The sequence below is a fragment of the Tyto alba genome, unplaced genomic scaffold (genome assembly GCF_018691265.1).
Source record: "Tyto alba isolate M040663 unplaced genomic scaffold, T.alba_DEE_v4.0 Super-Scaffold_17, whole genome shotgun sequence".
NCBI classification, from domain to species: domain Eukaryota; kingdom Metazoa; phylum Chordata; class Aves; order Strigiformes; family Tytonidae; genus Tyto; species Tyto alba.
This window is the reverse complement of record NW_024881279.1, coordinates 4,694,055-4,716,695: the sequence shown is the minus strand read 5'-3', so window position 1 is coordinate 4,716,695 and position 22,641 is coordinate 4,694,055. Positions and strand designations below refer to the sequence as shown.

The 22,641-nt window shown below is 44.5% G+C and overlaps 1 long non-coding RNA gene across 1 annotated transcript; it reads right to left on the bottom strand.

Moving 5' to 3' along the window:
• Positions 1-324: 324 nt before the first annotated feature.
• On the bottom strand, positions 325-3,587 carry LOC116964945. Its single transcript, XR_004409041.2, has 3 exons — positions 2,894-3,587; positions 1,989-2,085; positions 325-1,332 (listed from the first exon to the last, which is right to left on the bottom strand). It is a non-coding gene; the product is annotated as an uncharacterized LOC116964945 (long non-coding RNA).
• Between the last annotated feature and the right edge of the window lie 19,054 nt (positions 3,588-22,641).

Genomic DNA, 22,641 nt, shown 5'->3' with positions numbered 1-22,641 from the left:
CATGCACAGCAGGTCCGCAGCATCCCTGGGCACAACCTCAATGCCTATTTGCTATCCAGAAGATAAGCACCTTGTTCGGCTTTGAAAACAGCACACATGAATATCAGAGCTGTATTTTCTATTGCTGCGAAATCCAAAAGTGGTCAGACATGTGAATAATGTGCTGAGCTAAGGCCTAGGATCATGTGCTGAACAATAGGAACGAGCCAGCATTGCTGAGCCCCTCGCTGACCATCTCATGCACTGCACGCCAGGGCGACGCAGAAGAAAAACAGTATCTGAGCATGCAATTAAAATCTTGTTCTGCTTCAACAAAAAGCTGTAGATTAAGTTGCATGGACAAGAAGACTTCGGACATTTCTGCATTTTGAGTACTTTCCTGGCCAGGAGTGAATGCATGCTTAACAGATTTTTGGCTACCATATATGCACACTTCAACAAAACTTGTACACAAATGCATGTATGTAACACATACATATAAAATACACAGAGATAACACCTGATGGATGGTTCTACAGAAAGGTCATGTATATGATACATAGGATACTCAGTTTACATAGTATGACATTTATATATCACATGCTCTGACAGGGTGTTGTCAGTTGGGATTTGCTAAGAGAAGAAATAAATGTAATAATAAAAACAAAAAAAGCATTTTGGAAGAAATAATACTGCACAAATCCTCTAAAAGGACAGAATTGTCTACACAACAAAGGCTCGGCTGACTGATGCTAAAATAAGCAGTTATGCAACAAGTAAGAAATACGATCTCCAGGGAAGGAACCAGGAACATTTTCCTTTCATCTTCATTCACCAATGCTTATTTTTGTAAACCTAAAAGAAAAATATAGGCAACCTTTCGATGATGAGCACGTAAGTAGAATTAGCAGATGTTTTGAAGTGAAGGACAGAGTCTTTATGAGTTTTGTATGAGTTCTGCAGAGTTAAATCCCCTCCCCAAAGTGCTGCAGAGCTGTTGCTCCCACTGCTCTTGTTCCAGGGCTGCTACCAGGCTCTGGGAGAGGTGGCCTGACTAGGTGTGAATACGTTGGGTTTAGGGATGAATTGGCTCACCCTAGAGCTATGATTACAAAATGCTTGAAGCAACTTCAGGAGAAGGAGCGTACAAAATAGTTCATCTCCCAACACTTGGGGTTAATTAAACTTCTCAACAGGACTTGAGACCAGTGAAAATCTCAAAATCTCAGTGTAGACAGATCTCACTCGAGAGGAAGAAGAAAACCCAGTTTCCTTGTTGGCATCAACTTTGATTATTGCAGTACGTTGGCACCAAACATACGGATAGGACGGATCCAAGGGAGCGCGAGTAGTCTGCAAATATAATGAAAATCCAATGTAATTTTGAAGACCTTTAGAAGCAATCTATTTACTAATGTTAGTGAGAAACCACGAGAAAAACTCTGCTCTCTCAGCCTGTTCCTGCTGCCCAACGCAGGGCAGGGAGATGCTCTGATGACAGAAAGCTCGCTAAGATCCTCAGAAGCACCACAGAACCTGAAAACAGAACAGGAGACATGTGGCTGCTAGTTTACTGCCTTAGCTACCCTCTTCTGAGGCCTCTGGTAGCCAGAAGTCATCAAAATAGCTGCATGGCTACTTTAATTTCTACCAAGGACCAGAGCAGTACACAGCCATTCCAGGAGGGCAACACAAAGGTGATGAAAACCTTTCTGCAGACATATCCCAGGTGGTGTCATCCAATATCCCAGCTATAATCTGGCTATTTAGTTTTTTATTAAAATATGTGTTAATTTGGAGAGTAGTAAGCAGATGCAGCAGAAGGAAAAAGAAAAAGCTCTGTTCTAAATTGCAGTAATAATCACTCCCATTTTCGAGAATGAACTACTACAGAAAGATCAAGGGAGAGATGGCTGCTATGGCCATCATATAAACTAATCCCTTTTCTTTCTCATTCATTCTTCATAATTCTTTTCCTCTCTGAAGCCAAGAAAAAATACTATACTTACAGGAGAAGAAAATTTGATTTGGCAGATCAGTGGATAGTGAGATTTTGTTTGCAATCTCAATTACCTTCAGTAGCTAGAAATTTGGTATCAAAATAAACTGTAAACAAACAAAAAAGATATAGCATTACAAATGTCCATCCCTTGATGCATAGCTCAAAAATTCTCTACGTTCTAGCAACAGCTGCTTTAATATCTTTCAAAGAAATGGCAGCCTCTGTCTGTCTGAAGGGATTATCTTTAAGGAATGCATCCGTAAGTGGTTTTGTGCAAAGATGCTCACGTTCTTGCGGGTTTTGTGCACTGAATTTTTTCTGCCAAATTTCAAGATTCCTTTTTTTTTTTTTTGGAGTAGTTGTTGGTTTCTCTGTTTTCTGTAAGTTCATTTCTATTACAAAGCATATCTAATGCAGCACGTTTCACCTGGTCCCCAGACTGCAAGAAGTGGGGCTTTCAAAGTGCCCTTGATGGCAGATTTGGGGAAATAAAGACCATCAGTGGTCAGCTGAACAGCTTCAGTGCTGCTCCTGTGACAGGAGACCTGTTGTAGCTCCTCCTGCTTTGGGTGGATCCTCCGGCATCACGGCAGCCTCCCCTGCAACACACTTCCCCTCTTTCGACCCTTTGCTCCCTTTTTGTTGGCATTTCAAACTTTCCACATTAGATGCGGTGATGGATTAACACAGCTCCTCGAACCGCTCGGAGCTTCATGTGAAGATGTTTGACTGCTGCAGGCAAACTCTTTAATTCTGGGTGATGGACGATGAAAACAAAAGTAGATTTAGAATAGTTCAGTCGGAAGGAACCTACAAGGATCATCTAGACCTAAGTACCTCTTCTCTCTTTCACGAAAGGCGCTCCCAAAGGCAGGACAGGCCATCGCAAACCCTTGTCCTGCCCATTCTCACCTCACAACCCAGGGAAAGATCCACCTAGGTGTAAAATCTGTTGTGTTTTACTCCCCTGAGCAGGCCAACAGTTTTCTTCCTTCCACAGCTGCCGTGCCTTGGGAGGAAGGTTAACAGCCAGGGGCCAGTGGGTGTCTTCCTACCTGCAGATCCCATCACAGAACATGCAATTACTCTCCCAATTAAAAAAAAAAAAAAAAAAGACATTAAGGATCTGAGTCACAATTCAATGCGCCATTTGAGTGAATGGTACATATGCTAAACAATACATGCATCAGGACTGCATTAATCCACATTTTATATGGATTCCCTCTAGACGTTCAGTTTATAACCAAGTTGGCTATTTCCCTGTATTTCTCTGAAGTTGGAGGGTGTGAAAAAGACATTTCCATTTCATTGACTAAGTTCCCAAGGGGAGAGTTTATGAAAGTGCAAGTGCATAATTTACTGCCTGACAGGATAAAGATGGTATCTGGTTATAAAAAAATAGTGTACCCTGAAAAACAAAATTGCTAGAACAGACATTTGTTTTCTGTAAGTACCATATTTTAGAAGCATTTAATTTAGCTTAGAAGCACTGTTAAAAATATATGCATTGTAAATTGCAGCTGTATAACATGATATTTATCAGATAATGTCACTGAATAGTCTCCTGTTGCAATATAAATGCCAAGGCATTTATAGAAAATAAATGTTGAAGTAGAGAGCTTTCTTTTCAAAGTGGAAAACCATTATCTCATCCAAAAGTCATAAATAAAATGATGAGGGTTTGCTTACGGGGTTGGTTTTAACCATAGGGGGGCTGACATGGACACTCCATCGCCTGAGTAATATCGTCAAGCAGCAAACTTAGCCTGGATGTGGGCAGAGAGGGAGGCACGTGAGATGGGCAATGGCAGTTCAGAAAGACCTAAGAGTAGCCAGAAGGAGAAAATCAGCCTCTAATTAATTTGAGGAAAAGAGATGAAGATAGAAAGTGAGGGATTTCTTGAGATTTACAACTTCACACAACATTTATTACAAGAAAATTCATCAGGTCTGAACATAGCCAGGACTCAGTACAATATACCACAATACCAGCTTTTGAAAAGGGTGCCTGAAAGTTGGCTCTGAAAGCCACATTTAGTCATATAAATGCATAATTTGATTTTCAGAGGATGGAGCACCTGGCAGTTCCTATTGATTTCTTCAGGGTTTGGATCAGGTTGTGCATGTGCAGCACTATTCATTAGCATAACATGCAAAGGGCTATGAGAAAGGGATGGTAAATAAGATTTTGGATCCAAGATCTCCACCTTCTGCTCCTCTGAAATTTGAAGACGTTGATCTAGTCTTTTTGTCTCCTGTTAGAATGGGACTAAAATGAGGCTCATGCTGCCATTCATGCAGATCGACGAAGTGCTTTGCTGAGCAAGCTGCTTGCCACGTAGGCAGCTGGGTCCCAGCTTGTGCTTTTTGCACCACGGGTCCATTTGTTGGCATTGTCAAGACTGGAAAACACTGCTCCGACACGAGCAGGACCCACCACGTGAGCTGCCTCCCCACTGCTGCCAAAGCAGGATCGCTGGAGGTGCGAGGCTCATCACAACATGGGAGGAGCAGACAAAGAGCACCCATGGCACCAACTGCCTCTGGAGTAATCCTGCTAATTTCATTTCAGTTATTCTGGGTTTGACATAGCCAGATAATCCACATTTTTATGGGATTTATACTTTTCAAATCATTTTTAGGCTGCGTAGTTAGGAGCAGAGTCTGCCTGTAAATTCAAGAAAGCTGCACCCATAATATTTATTTTGTTGTGTCTGGAAAGCCAGAACAGCCACCTTACAGTCCATAGGCATGCAGTCATCAGCATCAGGGTGGGAAAACAAGGGCATTTGAATATTGGTCACAAATCAGACACTTTTCTAGTTAACAGTGGAAGCCAGAGTGGGTTTACCACCCTCAAATGCCTTCAAGAGCAGCCACTGAATCTGCCTTAGCTGAAAGCTTGAGCACTGTTCTTCTAAAAGAAGGAATGGAGTTCCTGCAGCCCTCTCCTGGCTCCAAGAATTTATCCTTTGTGGTTCTGCTCTTTTAGCTACTTCTTGTATGGTTGTGTGGTATATCGTCTGCTTCTTCCTCCCTCTGTTTTCTCTTTCTGCTACCCATCACATTTTTCTTTGGGCAATCCAGTCCACTGATCCTCTTCAATGACTGTATTCATATAAAATTGCTGGTTATCCACTTTTCCACGCACAGTCATCTCTCTCCATTGCAGAGCACACTTCAATCTGCCCTGTAACATCACACCCCAGGCAATACAATCAAATCTGAGACTGGATGTGCTGAGCTGAATCCCTTGTTCTCACCCAACTTCATCCACTCCCTTGATCAGAGGAGCAACACACGCCTGGCACATTCATCATATACTCATTATACACAATGAATGCTGGAAATGTGTGTCTAAAATAACTTTTACATACAAGAAGTGGCTGGCTGGATGAATGGATGGACATCACCAGCGGTGGAGGGGATGTATAACACACTAACAGGACAGGTTTCTGGGCCACGTTTGGAAGAAAATACTTCAGTCCTGGCAGCAACTTGCAGAGGGAATCCCACACTGACCATTGCCCTCCCACAAGCATAGATGACCTCAAGGTTGTGCACCATGTTTGTAAAATATCACAGCAACAAGGGCCTGAAGACTTGTGAAATCACCACGTCCATTGTCTCCTGGGTCAGGATTACAGGCCCTCTGCAGAGGACATAGCAGCTATTGATATGAATTTACCTTTGCCCTTTGAAAACAGGCTACCCTTAGCTAGTACTGTCAGGCTGCTGAGCAGCCCCACATCCATCTGAGCCCTTTTCTGGTGAGCTCCACGGATGACAGACAACCATCAAAGCAACAATTCCTGCATGCCAGGACTTTAACACATTGTATATGCAACGCATACCCCCTTTATAGTGGTTATAATCTTCAAATCAATTGTACCTGGCAGCGGAAGTTTAACATTAATGACTTTCTTATTATGGATGGAAAAACCTTTCAGAGCTAATGAGCAGAAACAAGACCGCTTAGCTCCTACCTGAGGAGGTGACTCCACGGTCATGACCAACACTTGGAGCAGAGCTGTAGCGATGCTTGCTTTAGCACAGCAAATCCGGAAGAGTCGGTCTGGCAGGCTACACTGCCTCTGCCTTTGGAGCCGAGACCTGAGTTCAGAAAAGGCTTTAAGAATCTCAACTCGTGCCCACCTAACAGCAGGGAGGAGACAGTCACCCATCACACAGCCATCAACCCAGACGCATCACCCTACCCTGCGATACCAGCTGGGACTGGAGCCCCAGGGGAAGCCACGCTCTCCCCAGCCAAGGTGTGAAAGGAGGGATCAGTTTAATTTTACCTTGACAGCTAGAAGAAAATAGGACCCAGAGAGTTACACATTTAATTTCCAAGCTGGTCCCACAGGGCAGAAGGAATGGGTGAGCTGGGGAGGGTGTGTGCTCTGGCCCAAACGTGCGGGGCATCGTGTGGTGCCTGGGGTGGTGGCATCTGCCCTGGCATACCTCGGGGAGCAGCACGCCGCCCAGCCGCAGGCCTGGCTGCTGGAGGAAAAATAAACAAATACAGTGAGTCACAAAGGCAAGCGGCATATGACAGGGGACAGGTACTTATGCAAATAGACTGTTAACACCCAGCCAGACAGAGCTGATAAGCCTCCTAGGCCAGCTGGAGGCTTCTTCATCCTGCTGGGGGGAGGAGGAGGAGGACAGCTTTAGGATAACAATAGGAAAACCGAAAAGCAAGAGCAAGGCAGCTCTGGGAAGGTTGCACAGGGCTGCCTGGGACCAATCTGTTGCACCCTGCCATGCCAGCCTGCCGCTGCTCTGCTTCCCGCAGCATCCTCCTGTGCCGAGGAGGGTTAGTGTGTGCCATGGTGCCCATCACTGACACCTCCCGGGGGTGGTGGGTGCCTGCCATCGCACATCTCCCCGCACGCCCACGGCAGCAAGGTAATCAATCACACAGCAAAAGTTTCCCAAATTTGTGAGGCTGCAGCACAGAGGGAGCTGCCTTCCCCCACTCTTGTACTGTCCCCATAACTCTCCCCCAACCATCTCTGCTGACCAACCCCCTCCAGGAGCATAAATGAGAGGCAAATTATCCTTCTGCAATGCTGCTGGGGATCCCCCAGGAAGCTTCATATCTGGCCTGGCTGGGCTGCTGATAATCAGATAGAGGGGGTTTAAAATAATCAAGTCTAAGCAGCTGCAATCCAAACTGGAATAGGTAATGGGGTCAGAAAACAAACGCTGCAGCCAGGGCACAGCCAGAGGGTCTGCAGGGCCCAAGGGACAGGCTGAGCCAGGAGCTGTGATGCTTCTTCAGGATGCTGCCCAAAAACCAGTGTCTCCCAGGTTCCAAGCTTCTCTGGCACTGGGAAACATGCATGAGAGATCCCACGTGTTTCACATGGAGCCCTGAGAGTCAGGTGGCTCCTTCCCCCCCTCCTCATTGCATCCATCAACACAAGCCTGAGTTGTAGAAGAAAGGATTTTGCTGTCCCAGAGCTCCATTAGCCTCCAGGACTCCAGTCCCAGCAGTGCTGGAAGCTCAGGGGGTGCAGGACACCCCCTGCTCCTGTAGCATCACCACACAGGCTCCTAGACCACATCCCACGCTGGCTCTGCTGATACCTTCACCTGCCTTACCCAGGGGCAGGGAAAGAGGGGATTGCTAAATTTAGGGAATATTTGTTTCACCCACCACTCAGATTTCCAGCTCATATTAATGACGTAATGCTCCAATAGCGAGAAGCCGAAGTTTGCCCTTCCTGTGGTATTCCCTTGGGAAAAAAATATTACTGCAATGTAAAAGTGAAAATTGAAACAGGCTGGTGATTCACCAGAGAAAATGCCTCTCCCTTTTCCCTATTCAGTGAGGCAGAGATGAATGTTGTGAGGTTTGAAAGAAAAACTGAAAAAGCCTTTAATTAATCCCTGGAGGCTAAACTGTGCCAGATATGGACAGGATTTCTCCTCTGCCTCCTTTCTGGAGCAAGAACATACTGCTGTCTTCCTGCTGCAGCTCCTTCCGGGGGATTCTCCGGTCCCCAGAGGAAGATCCAAAGCATTTTCCAAAGCTTTTTTTGGGGAGATGGCAGCTGCCAGGGAAGCCTCGCTGCTGTCCCAGGGCAGTGAGGAGACCAGGAGCCCCCGCCAGCATTTCCCAGATCAGCACAGACTTTTGGAAGGTCCTACCTGCTGGGAGGAAACTTTCCAAGTTCAAGGTCAGGTTTGTTTGTCTTCCATTCTGACAGACACAAACTGTTATGCAATATTCAGGAAGTCACTTTTATCAGACTCGATTCAATTTATACGATTAAGAGCATGGAAAAACAAATACTAGTTCTGGATGGAAAGTGCTGTCACTAACCAGGCTAACACTTTGTTTGGACAAGGATTGTTAATAGGGTATCTCTTATTTCCACAAGTCAGTAGGGGCAGGATACAAAATGTACTGCTTTTTATAGGGGGCTGGTGATAACGAGAAAAAATTAACCCTTGCTTAGAGAGAACAGAAACTGCAGTAAAGTTGGGGGTTTTTTTTGAGAGCAACTTCTGTGGTTGCTAATGCAGCTCCTGCAGAAACAGCTCCAGCTTGGGAATATCCCGTGGTGTAGAGGCAGGGCTTGACCCCCGGCAGAAGGCAGAGGACTGCAAGCTGCATTGCTAGCTCTACCTGTGCTGGCTGGATTTGCTTGGATATAGCTACCTTAGTGCCAGGCAGGAGCGTGGCTGCAATACGGGTGAAGGATTTGCTCACTGAAAACCCAACTTGCAAAGGAATGAGTAAAAAAAATAGAGCATGTGCAGTTTTCACAGGGATTGACAACAATTGGCACAGCCAGATGACCTTGTTCAGAAAATGCACTGGAAAAACATACTGGAGAAAAGAAATCTTAACCTGCAGAGGGAAAACAGTACCATGTAAGACCCAGGCTGGTCCTATGTCTGATCTGCAAGTCCTGAAAACTTTAAAGGAGAAAACAAAGAAAAGCATCAGGAGCTGCAAAAGAGGGACACTGATCATTCATCCCACAGAGTGGAGGCCCATGCCAGAGGTCACATCAGCCACAGCCCAAAACACCTCAGCCTTCTTGACACTTTTTCCGATCGAGGCCCTTACAAAGTTTCAATAATTATCTCTATTGAGACTAGTTCAGACCACTGCTTTCTGTTGATACAGGAAAAAAAATGGAAATTTCATTTCCAGCACTGTGAACTCCCTTACTTCAGTGCCATGCATATGTACGTAGATATTATACTCAGAGAAAGTTAAAATGTAGTAATAAGGAGCTATAGAGTTTGATAATAGCTAAGGGAGAACCTGAGGTTTGAAAGAAAGCTATTAGCAATAGCAGATTTGCAAGTTCAGCTATGAGAAGGACCACAAAATCCAAGCACATGCTATATATCTTCCTTTTATTGACTGCTTTGTGGGGAGCTGCATTTCTTGTTGAAGTTGGGAGCTGCAGACTGCACTCTGTGTTGATTCTGATTATAGAGTGGTGGTAATTAAACCTCTGGAGCATTAAGTTACCATTTTAACCAAATGCCTGCATTTTATCTTGATGGGAAATTGAGAGCAAGATTCAGATTTTCATAGTAAATAAAAACTGTTGGCTGTTTCACAGATAATCCATTTCCTCAGCTTATATATGAGAAAATCCTCCTGTACGGTTTCTCCTTTCCTTTTGCAAATGCATACACTCCTTAAGGAACCTCAGCAGCAGCAGTGCCAGCTTCTGCACACTGTTCAGCCTGTAAAATAATAATTATAATCATAATGCGACTCCCTAATAACACTTTTAAATCCAGGGACCAGTATCCTTATCTCCCTGTAAAAAAACAGAAGCACGCAAAATTTTGCTCCAGTGATTTAAGTGGCCAAGGACAAAGTCAGGAATAACCCAGCACCCAGGTTCATACTCTGTCCATCAGCTCTCTCCACCGCCTAGCTCTGAAGCGATGATCTGATCTACAAACAGAGGTAGCAAATCTAGTTTCTTCTTAGACTCAGTTCTGTGATGACAGCCACAGGTCTGCATCCCTGCACACCTGTAGCTTAGGAATTGGACAAATACAGCCATTTCAGGTCACAGATACAGGCTAGCATCTAATGGTGGTTATTTTAATCGTGTACCACCCTGCTCCCACTTGAACAAGCAGCTTAAACCAGCGAATCCCTTAAATCCACTTTTATATTGAATTAACAGCAATATATTACTAGAGTAAGATTGAGATATTCGGCAGCACTAGCAAAAGGCTGCAAGGCTGCTGTGTGCACTGGCTCCGTTTTGTGCAGGCAGTGGTGTTAAGTGCTTTGGGAGATCAGTTATTCTGATAATAAAACAGTTGCTTGTGCAGCTGATTGGGCTCAGTCGCTTTCAAAGTGCAGCCGTTGCCACAGAGGCTTTCATCCTTTGCTTTCAGAGTAAAGTGCATCCTCCCTGCCCAGAGCAGCAACAGGTTTACCACAAAATACTTGCAGCATTTGATGTCTGCAGAGGCAGGTATTACTCACCCAAGTTGCTGCTTATGCAAATGCACTACCAGGGCTGGGATAGCAGGGTGAGGAGCCTGAATTGAGGGCTGCTGGAGATGCCCATCCTTGTGTGTCATCCGAGTCCAAAGTAGAGACCAGCCCCAGGGCTTGTTTGGGGCCAGTTTGTCAGCAGATGCTTCCTAGCCAGCAGCTAGCATCAGTGGCTGGTGGGTACCAGAGTCTGAGGCTGCATCACTTCACCTTCATCATCATCACCCCACCTCCAGCCATCTGTTAAGTGGAAATAACAGCTGTCGCAGCACATACGTGTATGTACACGGAGGTTTCTGCAATGCTTGGGAGAGCTCCTGGCTGCAGGGCTGCTTGGGAGAGAGCTGTCAGGAGGAAACACCTCAAGCACACGGAACTCCTCCCTCCCCAGCAGGCATCAGCTGGGCCACACCAGCCCAGACACCATCCCATCCCGAGTGTCACCTCCGGGAGATCCTCCCCAGCAGCGTGGCACTAGCAGCACTGCTGCTCACCGTCCCACCCCGTCCACACTTAGGGAATTCCTCGTGGAAACCCAAGGGAACTCAGAGCCAAAGTTGCAATGACGGTTTCTCTGGATAGAAATGGTGTTGTTGCTGGTGTAGTTGAGAACTAAAATAGAGTAAGGTGGTTTCCAATTTGAAAAGGATCACAAAGCAGTCTCTTATTTTGGAGGAATCAGTGTTTGCTCTTGGAAGGGTATGGATTATTCTATTATTCATATCTAATAAAGGAAATTAAAACGAAAGGAAGTATTGCTACTGATGTCTCCAGATCCAGGATTTCACTCCTTCTTTCCATCATACCATGCTGGGATATGAGGCTCTCCAAGTCTAACTGATGTAAATCCCCCACTCATATCCAATGGTCCTATATCCTGTTTTTATACTCCAACATGAGCAAACAAACAAAAAACAAAACCAGATTTTTTTCCAACCAAGCAAATTAAGGAAAGAAAACAAATCTACATCTTAACCTTTCTAAATGTAAATATTTGGGGTAGGAGAAAGTAGCTGATTATCTTCTGCATTTGACAGGACAAATGTAAAAGTATCTTCTTTGAAAGACTCATCTAGGCATTATCCTGCATTCCAACATTAAGAGAAAATTTACTTGATTGCGTCTTTTCTCAGGAATGGGTAAACTGGTCTGGTGGTTTGGAAAAATATAAGCAAGCATCTATTTTTCAATAATTTTTCTTTTTTCTACACACAACTGCCATTTTTTATTTGAGTGATGGCCAGAGTTAGAAGGGATAAACCACCACAAGACAAAATTTTCTCAGAGTATTTTTCTGCTATGAACTTCTGGAAATAGCAAAAGAAACCTTGTTTGTGTGAAGCTGGCATCAGATGATGAAGAATCAGGCTGACTGAATAGCCAGGATACCACCTGCAGCCACCTACACTTTGTAACACTGGGTAAGTTACCAGAATCAGCGATGATATAAAAATAAGGATCCATTAATCAAAGAATAAACTGGAAAAATACTCAGATAACTCAAAAAGACTGCAACAGCTCTACAGACCTGCTCAGATCTCTGCTTGCCACCCCTCCTGGTAAGCCAGGTGTAGGCAGTTTGCAGCCATCCTCCCTCCTTTCCCCCTTTACCTCTCCCCCAGGTGATATCCCCATCCTCCCACTCACTTAGGCCCACAGTCTCATCCACCACATGCACAGACTGGATTTCTTTGGAATCCTGTCTCAAGCTTGCTCTTTTTATCATCTCTAAAAACATTTTCTTAAAAAAAATAAATTCTCCAAGACTCCTTCCTCTCTTGCATCAGTTATTGCAATCTTCAGTTTTAGCAGCTGCCCTCAAGACCACATCAATTCACTCCACAATCATACTGGTCCTTTGTTTACATAATTTACAAGCTTCTTGCCTTCTCCTCTTTATTCCTGTTACCTTTCCACATCTCCTCTTACCTGGCTGAACCAATAACCTACCTACCATACGGCCAGCCCATAACCTTTGCCCCGCCAGCCTCCATAATCCATCTGTCAGCTTCTTCCCTCAGCACAGACTCCTTTTCTCCCCAGCTTTCTTTTAAGCCTGGGAAAACCTTCCCGATAAAATCTGAACAGCCACACCTTTCTCCTCCTTCAAAACTATCCTTACAACTTGCTTCTGCCAAAAAACCTACCAAAGGCAACCTTGGCTATGGCTGGGCAGCTGATGAACTAAGATTTTTTATCTCCTTTCCTTGCTCTCAGCTAAACATTAGCCAAACTAAATTACACTACCAGAGAAGGGTCCTTGCCTTATATATAATTTTGTGTGTGTGCTGTATGCCCATGGTTATTAATGCCTGTAGAACATAAAACCCTCAGGGCAGGGATTGTCTTTTTCTTTTTTTCCCCCCTAGGTGTTTTTGCAAAGCACCTAGCACAGCCAAGGCTCAATTCCCTGTACGTGGTCCCAAAATATAAACAGGTACTGATAACAATGCGTTCCCGCGAGGAGGCAGAGCTGGGAACCACCAGTGAACAGCAGTTGTCACTGGCACGGAACAGGAGGGCAAAGAGGGGCTAACTGGGCAAAAGTAAGAGAGCCCAGAGCACTGAAACTGGTGAGGTCAGGTGTGGGAGCAAGTGACCACCGGCACCTCCACAAGCTCCCGTGTTTGTGCTCCAGCCCACCACAAAGCTTTCAGACAGAAGCGTCCCCATTTCCCTATACTTAAGCAAACTTTGTTTCCAGCAAAACCCAGTGCTTTCGGCCTTCACCTCTAAACCAAACCCATACTATGATAGCTAAAATGTCAGAGCTAATTAAGAAGGGGAAGCTGTGCGTAAACCAGCCAAGACGTGCATCTGCCACCGAGGACAGTGCCCATTTTCTACAACCCTCGCCAGGAGCCGGCGTGCACAGCAAGTCCTCCCCTAGAAGCAGATAGCTAGCTGGCAATTTGGTCAACCCTGAATTATATGCTGGAGTGCTAACTTCCCTTGTGGTTGCAAAAAAAGAAAGGCTTCAAAAACATGATTTTAAATGATGCCCAGGGGTATATTTAAAGAATAGCTAGCCAAATTCCACCCTGCCTGCTGGAACACTGTTGGGCGCTCCAGAGGGGTTGCAAAGCAGATAAGAGAGCACGGTGTTTGGCCAATTAGTTTTAACCATCATTATATAATATTGATGTCATATTGACTACACATATATATTCTGGCATAGCAACTGAAGTTACATTGATTTATTAAGCTGATAGTGTGCACCCGTGCCAAGCTACCAGGTAATCGATCAGCTGCCTGGGCTGAACTTCAACATGTAATTTCCAGCACAATTTGACTGATCAGCAATACCATAATTGGTTGCAAATGTCCTTCCTTCTATTTGTTTTGTTAAGTGGCTTTTTCATTAACACAGCAGAGCCAAGTAAATAAATATGACTTTACTATTGGACTGAAGGCAGAGAATAGTTGAAAAATGGATACAGACTAGGACAGGACTGTGCGATATTGTCAAGCCAGCACTTTTTTAATACATTCTCCATTTTGCTACATTTAGAGCTCTGGTTGCTTCAGAAGACACCTCCTTTTAACAAAAGGGATTTGGCCAGTACTGTGCTGTAAAACACGAATTTATTGAATTTATGCCCCCAAATGCCCTAAATCAATGAGTTTATTATTAGGCCAAGCCATGATGTCTCTATTTAGAATGTGGTCCTCAGAAGGTCCTGCTAAGAATGGAAACCAAGTTGAGTCTCTGGGAAGGGACTCTCTGCTCTGGAGGGCAGCACTTGGGCGTCTGAATGAGCTGGCAAACTCAGAACTGGGTACAGAGGCTTTACAGGAGGTGGCACCTCCCTCCTCCTGCCCAATCTAACCCCAAAACTTCCAATGAACCAGGTGGCGGGTCCCACCTCCAGAGCCTCATCCCAGCTCCCAGCCCTGTGCTTTTACAGGACCTCATGGACTGAGCCTGGCTCTTCTTAAGACCAAGAAGCATCAGGTACAGTCTGAGGCTAAGTAAGGTGCAAAGTTCCTGAAAATATTGACTTGAGCATTATATCTGTGAGCAAGTGCAATTATTTGAGCAGAAGGGTAGAAGTGTGCTGCTGTGGCACCAGCTATCCCATAAAAACAGCCCTGTACATCACCAGCTTACCACATGACATTTCTGATTTCCCATAAATATATAAAGCATCATTTTCTGGGTGTATAATTCCTCAATACATGCTTTTTAATGCTCTCTCCATCTCTTATTTTACTCTATTCTATCAATGTCAGCCCATTTTTGGCTATATCTTGAACATTTATAACCATGTTAAACCACAGGATGAATAGGGTTATCTGGTGACTTCAGAGCAATGAAACTTTATTACAGACCTTTCACACTGAGTCACCACAACACATTATAGGAGCAAAGGCAATAAAAAAAAATAATGTCAAAAAGAATAAAGGCATTGAGTCAGGAGAGAAGAACTAATCCGTTATTTTCAACTATTTTCAGCAGTTTAGTACTTTATAACTTTGATACTTTTCATCCAGTGGACTCTGCCAAATAGAACCACTGTTTTTCTCCTGTTAGCTCCCCAAAAATATCTGACAATGGCTTACTTCAGGATGAATAAAACGAAGGACTAAGCTACTTAACCGATGTGTGTTCTTTGAACTATCCCATTTAAATCTCCAGGACACCAACATGTTGCAAAAAGGCACACTTCATTAGCTGATTCTTAAACCTGTACACAAGAGAAATTGGAAGTGTTCAATACCTTTTCTTTTTTAAAGCTTTTTCTGTTGCAGGGTTTGAAGGGCTCTGGACTGCTGCTACAGAGCCCTCGGGGCTGCTGGGAGCACGATCCCTGCAGCAGCAGCGCTGGGAATAACGCAGCTTGACTGAAGAGGTGGTGGACAAGGCATCACTCCTCACCCATTCAGGGCATATGTGACACAGGGCTGAGGTTTGTGATTTTGTATACGCTTTATAAAGAGCTTAGCATAGTCATTACTCAGCAAATAACCAAAAGAAACAGGTCTGTAATTGGTTTGCTCAGACACTTGTAAATTATTAGCATTTACTATGCCCTGGTGCATGTAAAACTCAGGAACACACACCCTTCTTGTAAGGGCCTGTCCTGCAACAATCTGCTCAGAGCACTTGCTCCTGTGAGTGGGGTCACAGAAACCATGACGATTATTAATATGATGAAGCAGCAGACATCCTCCCCCTGTATTTAATTTTGAAAGTGCTCTTCAGCCTGGACCATGCCAGGCCCTCACCTGCCTCCCATCCCGACCTGGCTGCACAGCAGCTCCTTCCCACATCGCTGACTACTTCTGTCCCTTGTAACTGCTTCTTCTGAAGCCTGAATCCCAACCTCAGAGAAACACAACCTCCCCAAAATCTAGGGCAGTGCTGCTGGCAACACGCACAGCAAACCAGAAGATTGCTTTTCACGCCACGCACAAAATAAATCTGCCCCAACTGATTGGAGGGGATGCATTAATCGAGCCGTGAATTTTTTCACCCCTAGCTCTTCATGGGGAAGGAGGTCAGGTCAGTTTGCAACATCTCCAGAAGTTAGACATGATTGGGAAACACGCACCAGCTTTCAATGATCTGTCAAGGGCAGCGGCTGCTTCTTGGCAGGAACCTCAGCTGAAACACCAGCGAGCATCTCTCCCACTCCCAGCACAGCACTAGTGCCAGTGACTAAGCAGTTTCTATAAATCAAGCTTCAGCAGAGTTCAGAAGCCTAATAATAATCTGAAGATGTAAAATAATAATAATAATATGGTGGTTTTAAAGTTAAGAAGGTCATAGATAAGTGTAATAGGCGTTCTGATGTTGAGACTTGTAGCTTGGTTTCGAATAATTTTAGCACTCTATTTGATGTCTAGTCTTAGAGCATTAGAAACTGGAATTAAACAATGCAATTAAAACACAGCAAAGCTGTAATCTGATCCTATTTTCTACTTCTAGCCTTGCTGCTTCACCTTTTCCTCTGAGCCCTCTGTCTCTCACATTAAAAGTACTTGCCGTCGCCTATTTGGGCTTTGGTACCCACCAAGATGTCAGCAGTGCTCCTGCTCCCCACCCGGCTCTGTTTAGCAGCCAAGGCCACCACAGCAGCTGGATGTTCATGGGGTGGCTGCAAACGTCCTCCCCAGAACCATAAATATCTAAGGCTTTTGCACAATGCATCCGAAATGCCTGACAGTGCCCTCTGCAGCTGGCACAGGACGAGCCCTGCTTATTCCATTTACTGTAACTGTCTCATTATTACTTTGTTTATATTGGTACAACTTAATCCAACTAATTACTGCCATGAACTGCAGCACAGTAAGGCCCTGGCTATAAAGGACTATTGTACTGCACTAAATCTAATCCTTCTTAAAATGTCCTGTGTTCGTACCTACCAATTTTTCAAGATTACATCTGTGTAACACATCGACACAGAAGGCTTTGCAGACCTTTGATGTGCATGTGCTGAAGGAAACGTCTCCAAAGCAGGCACAGCTTTGCACTGCCGGCTCTTTTGGGGCAGGAACAGTTTGTTACACGTATGTCCAGTACCAAGAAGTACCAGACACCGTGGCTGGAAGTAATACACATTCCCACTGCAAGATTAATGAAAACCTTACGAAACACCATCTCCATATTGCCATTGCTTTAGTTTTATCGGGAGAAGCCATTTTCCTGGCATTTCCAACCCAAACTGCAGTGCAGCACAGTTCAGGACAAGGCAAGCTTTCCTTCTCAACAAAGCTGAAGGATCAGCTCTTGATGTTTTTCAGGGAGGATGGGGACGAGAGGCAAACACGCTGCTGATCCAGCTCAGCCCACCTCTGCTCACATTAACCAAAGCTGCTCCCGATGGCAGAAAAGAGATGCCCAAGCTTGGCAATGGCCTGCTGCACAGAGGCAAAGGAAGGGCAATATCTCTGCATGCATAAAAACATCACACAGCAGCTTTGGCAGCTTCGAGAAGGACTCCTGTATCAACATCAGTCCTTTACTCAACTGTCACTGTCATCCTTTGCTGCTTGCATCTATCACACATCCCAGAGCTGTTCCATCATTAGGGAATAATAATAAAGAACTTAATCCACACATCACAGCACAACACCACGCTGATCAAGCATCCAAGCAGTCCAGCCCCTACAGCAAATAACACAGCACACTTCTATCACATAGTCAAAGGCCTGAAACTTGAACTGGTGTTACCGGGGAGGTCAGCAAGAGGATCATACCTTGGGACAAGACCACAGTAATAGCAAGCCATGATAAAAAGGGTTAAGTTTGAAAAGATGACTTAGTAAATCTGATGATACTACTGGGCTCTGTGGAGCCTGGGACCTTTGGCACCCAGAAGGAACCTTTTTCATCACACAGCCCCCTCAGATTTTACATAACTCAGGTTTAAATCAGCATTGTGTCCAGCAACAGCACAGTAACGTTCAGGTGCATGAAATAATTTCACTGGAAAATAATCCAGCTTTATTCCACTTTGGTGTGGTGATTAACTATTACCATGCATGATTTGTGGATGGGGAAACTGAGGCACGGGAGGAGAGCACTGCATTCGGTAGCTGGGAGATCCTGCAGCCTCATCAGGCCCGTGGGAAGGGCCTCACTGCTCCGTCGCACGATTCCGTGTGTGCCCACACAGCTCCCCGGGGAGCCCTGCACCCCACTTCTGCCCTGGCTCTTCTGCAGCTCAGCTGCTGATGGAGACCAAGAGTAGATGTAAGAATTAACCAAGCCCTCCACCTCCTTTTAATCCCCTGTTCTGCCAGAAAGTACAACACCATTATTTAAGCACCTAAAACCCAACCTAATTTGCAGAGATCCTGAATGTCTGCATTGAGTCCAGAGATATCTGAGGATCCTCAAAACTGCTGAAAATCAGGGCACTATTGAATCAATATTTGTCTCTTAATATGTAATTTTAAGCAAAGAGAATAGAAGTCCACAAGACACTACCCGAGCGATAAATTTATGAAGACAGTGTTATAGTCAAGGGATTGCAGTGGGTTATAGGAAATCCTGCAGAAAACCCTTAATTTCTGTGTGCTCTATTTCCACATCTGTGAAATGGGGATAACAAGACATCATGTTGCGAGGTGCTGAGCCACTAAGAGTTATTATGGGAGCTGCAGAAGTTGCTATAAATACCTGAAGAACGAGGGCATTCAGTGTTACACTAATAGAATACAAAAAGTCTATAGAAGCCTTTGCATTTTAGAGATGAAGGCTTCAGATAACGACAGGAAGCTGAAAAAAAATCCTCCCAGACCTTCGTCCACAGCCACTGATGTTCCCTGCAGACCAGGGCACGCTGATACAGTGGGAAGGCAGTACTTATTCTTTACAGAAATGGGGATCTTAGAGCCTTCAAGCTGGTGACTGGTTGAACTTAACTTTCACAACAAGAAGGTTATACTTTCAAAAGCAAGCAGCAGGGCTTTTGAGCTCCTTTTCTAGTTCAAATTAGGCCAGGTTTGGAGAGACTGCAGACCATGTTACCACTCTTGTCTTTCTCCTGAAGTCAGGCTACATCAAGCCCCTTTCACATCACCGAATGGTACAAAAAGGCTTTAGAAGAAACCTGCCCCAGGCTCCCCATGCCAGCTCTAGCTCTCTTTCTACACTAAGAAGGTGCTCAACCTCTGCATAGCTGTGACCTCCTACTCCTTGGACTTGGAGTCTCTCCTGCAAGATCCAGATAAAATAAATGCACGAATCTTAAGGAGAGGGGAGGAGAAAGACCTGCCCCTGCACAGGTGGTGCAGCAAAGCTTGTCTGGAATCATGAGCCACCCTTTAGGTTAAAGAATCTGTTTCTGTGGGCAGCGGCAGCTGGCAAGTCTCTGCAGCACAGCCCTAAGCCAGCGCAGCAAGAAAAAGCAGACCCAGAGAGCAGCAGAGCTCCACCTGGTTGTACCTCTGCTCCTGGAGGAGTGGTCTTCAGCCTCTCCAGCGTTGTGAACCCCCAATATTTCCCCCAAGGGGCTGCAGTAGGTTTGCTTTCCTCAGTTCCACTTCCCCGACCTTTGGAAGGAGCCCATGGACACCCCTCCACTTAGAAGTGAAAAATTTCTCTGGAGGAGTCTCAAGATTCCTGCAGAACTGAGGATCAAAAGGATTTTGAAGGGCTAAACCCCCTTCTCCTCCAGGGCAATCACCATCCCTGTGTAGGTTAATTTAGCAAAAAGGCAGCAAAAGGAACTTCATGTAGAGTTGTTTTTTTTTTTTTTTTTTTTCCCATGCTGTGCTGGTGGCTGTGATGAGAGGCAAGGAAGAAAGAAGTGGGGAAAGCTGTCAATAATCCCATCTCACTGCTATTACCATTATCTGTCCTGTATATTATGTTGGCAGCAAAAGGGAGGTGCCTTAGGCAGAAAAATACCATGAAAAGTATTTTGCTACCCCCGACCTTGTCAAACAATATTTGTTCCTGGTGAGATGTTTCATTTCCCCAGTTCAGCTGTTTTCTCAACAAATGGCTCTACGTCTTTCACTGGGTGCTTCTACAAGTTAAAAAATGACTGAACCCACTGATTGCATGAGTCCTCTGGATCTGTAGCAGCTTCATCAAAGCTGCGATCAAATGTATTTATTGACCCATATGCGTGAGAGAGATTAAGATGAATTGTAAATCTCTACCCATAAATTACGGAGTCTGCCTGACCATCCAGCATGGGCTTCTGCATGTGCCAGTCAGTGGGGCTGGAGAAATTAATATACTCAAATAGAGCAGCCATGGTTAACACGTGCCAGACAAGGTCAATTTGAAGCAGTAGCCTGGGGGAGCTGCTGCCCAGCTCCACCCACACAGGAGCTGTTCAAGAGAACGGAGTGAGAAGTCAGACCAGTGGGCAGAGCTGCTTTAAACTGGTGAAAATCAAGTGCCTCAAAGAATGAAAACAGTATATACCCCAGGGAAGCCTCTAAATTACAATTATCAACATTTAACTTCCAGTGAAAAAATTATTAATTTAATTACCCTCAGTAATATATTCACATATACACAACCAAGAAAATTTCTGGTCTCTAATACATTAGAGTCTGATTAAGCTACATGCTCCAGCAATAGCCTGTATAAGTGAGGCTCACAAGTTTGTTGTGATTATGCTTTTACAGGTTACAAAGTGAGGCATTTCACTTTGAGTGTCCCCTTATTCTGTTAAATTTTAAAATTTTGATTGGTCTTCTGTATTTCAGTTATTTACAGGCAGGAGAAATAAATACTAGTGTTGACTACATAGTTTGTACTTACTCAAAAAAAAAATTAGCTTATATTAACTATTCAGAAGGTTGGGGTTTTTAAAAGATACCTACCTGGACACTGAAGATAGCTTAGTAAGATGTTCATAAGTGCCTCTGCCTCTCCAGTCAAGTGACACACTCAGCTTCCCCACTTGTAATATTTTACACCTGATATTTTTACGCAGAACCACAGCAATACCCACTCTGATACATACTCTAAGCCTCTTATATGGCCATGGCCTCGGCCTCCTGGGAACATACCCTGCCCTTTTGTCCCAGAACATGACCACAGGAGAAGGGATGTTGAAGCAGTACAGACCCATCTTGTGCACAGTAACTTTGATTGTGTCATCACACCTATGCTGCATTTTTCAGAGGCATTGTGTGCTGGAGCCACTGGAAAAATACATTAAAGATTTCTATGTCATTCCTCTGAGCTTAATTCTTATTAATTTGAGTATATTACTATATAAAGGCTAATTTAACTGTAATATAGATTAATTAATGGTCAATTAGCGTTCGTTAAGATGAAGTGACAAATTCAAAACTGATAAAATGTGCTGTTAGATTTGCTAGAAGAGGTCGTGGATGCTCATAAATCAGCAACAGTCAAGGAAAGACCAGAGTCCTGTGTGGGTAAGTATATCTAGAGCCACAGCCTGGGCAAAGAATAAGATTTAAGGCAGTTCTGAAGTATTAGAATAACATCTTTGGGGTGGGGAAATCAAGGGAACAGACTTTGTGTGTGTGCCTGCCACCGCATCTCTTGCATCCTTTCCTGCAGTGTCTGGATCTGGCTGCTGCTGGAGCTGGGGTGAGGGAGCCAGCTGGACCACAGCGTTGTACAGGTTGAGACCTTATATACTTGACAAAAGCCAATCTCAATCACATGTCTATAGTTAGGAAAGAACCAGCTTTTAGAGAACTTGACTGCAGAGATATTTAGTTACATCAGAATTAAAAAATGATCTCAGTAAGAGTCCCAGCTTTACTCTGTCCTGCACTTGGGAAGAACTGAGAGCAGGGAGGATGCAAGGGACAGCCTCACACTCTGCAACGGAGCAAATGAAGAGTTTAGATCCAAAAGCCTCCAGACTCCATGGAAGTTCAAGTCCAAATCTGCGCTTTCCAACTTTACACTTCACCCTTGTTTGTGGTATCTCATTTCACTTGGCAGTCCTGTCATGTTTTTCAAGAAGCAGACGTGGAAACCTATTGGTTTGGGTTCTGTAACATTCTGGGAAATGGTTCAGAAACCTGGAATTTGACTGAGACTCACGCCTAAGCTTCACTGAACACTTCAAGCACCACTGCTAGCATCTCATTAGTAAAGTTTCATCCAGTTCTCATCTTAAAGACGTGGATCCAAACCTCACCCCTAACCAGTCGCTTATCACAATGTGGTACTGCACTCTCCTCCAGGTGCCTCTCCCCTAAAGAAATAGCCATTTCTACTCATTCACAGAAACTGCCAGCTCATTGTTACAAACCCAAAGCAGAATCAGCCACATCTGGCTACACTGCTGGTGTTCTGGTTAAAACACTTCTCAAAGCCTGTGTGGGGCTCAGGGAGGCTTCGAGGCCACCACAGCTCTTCCTGGCCAGCAGCAAGACACTGGCCCCAAATCATCCCATTTCCAACCCAACCCTTTGTCGTGTACCTTGAATAAGGCTCCAGCTATGCAAAATCCTACAGCAGTCTATTTAAGTGCATTTTAAAACTTCCAGCACATGCATGTTTCCTCTTATTTCATCAAAGACTTGAATTTCTTTTTGGTCACGTAATTTGTCAACACACGCAGTTTATAACAGAAAAAAGGTCGATCAAAGAATAGCAGGTAACTCTTATTTACTGAGTGATAGCAAGCTAAATTGCTGCTATAGCTTTGTATTAACAGCTCCACATTTAGTGCCTTTATCAGCATTTCAGCTGCAACAC